This window comes from Chrysochloris asiatica, unplaced genomic scaffold (genome assembly GCF_000296735.1).
Source record: "Chrysochloris asiatica unplaced genomic scaffold, ChrAsi1.0 scaffold00091, whole genome shotgun sequence".
NCBI lineage: Eukaryota > Metazoa > Chordata > Mammalia > Afrosoricida > Chrysochloridae > Chrysochloris > Chrysochloris asiatica.
The window spans coordinates 58,829-59,338 of NW_006408609.1; positions in this window are offsets into that span (position 1 = coordinate 58,829).

The following is a 510-nucleotide window of genomic DNA, read 5'->3' on the forward strand; positions in this document are numbered from 1 at the left end:
CAAGCATCTTAACATGATCCCCCACCCCATTCCAAACATGACTCAATCCTTGTATCTCAGAGCCTTGCAGTTCCAAGGCTATGCATATATCATCCTTTATCCATGTCCCAATTAGCCCATTCAACCATGCCCAATTGTTCTCCCATCTGCCCCCTTTTCCACTTCCCTCTCCCTTCCTGTATATTGCCCACCTCCCCAGCACCCAAGCTCTCCTGTGTCCAATCCCCACCCTGCGCTCCGCCCTCTTCCCTTCCCCCCACCCATCACCAACTTCCCAGCAACCAACAAACACTTCCCCCTACCCCCTTTAGTATAATTTCTGTTTCTTAGTCTTTTACAGTGTGGTCCTATGCAGTATTTCTTTTTTTGTGACTGACTAATTTCACTCAGCATAATGTCCTCAAGGTTCATGCAAGTTATGCGGTGGCTTGCCGCTTCCTTGTTATTCTTCAATGTAGCATAATATTCCATTGTGTGTATGTACCACAATTTGCTTATCCATTCTTCAGT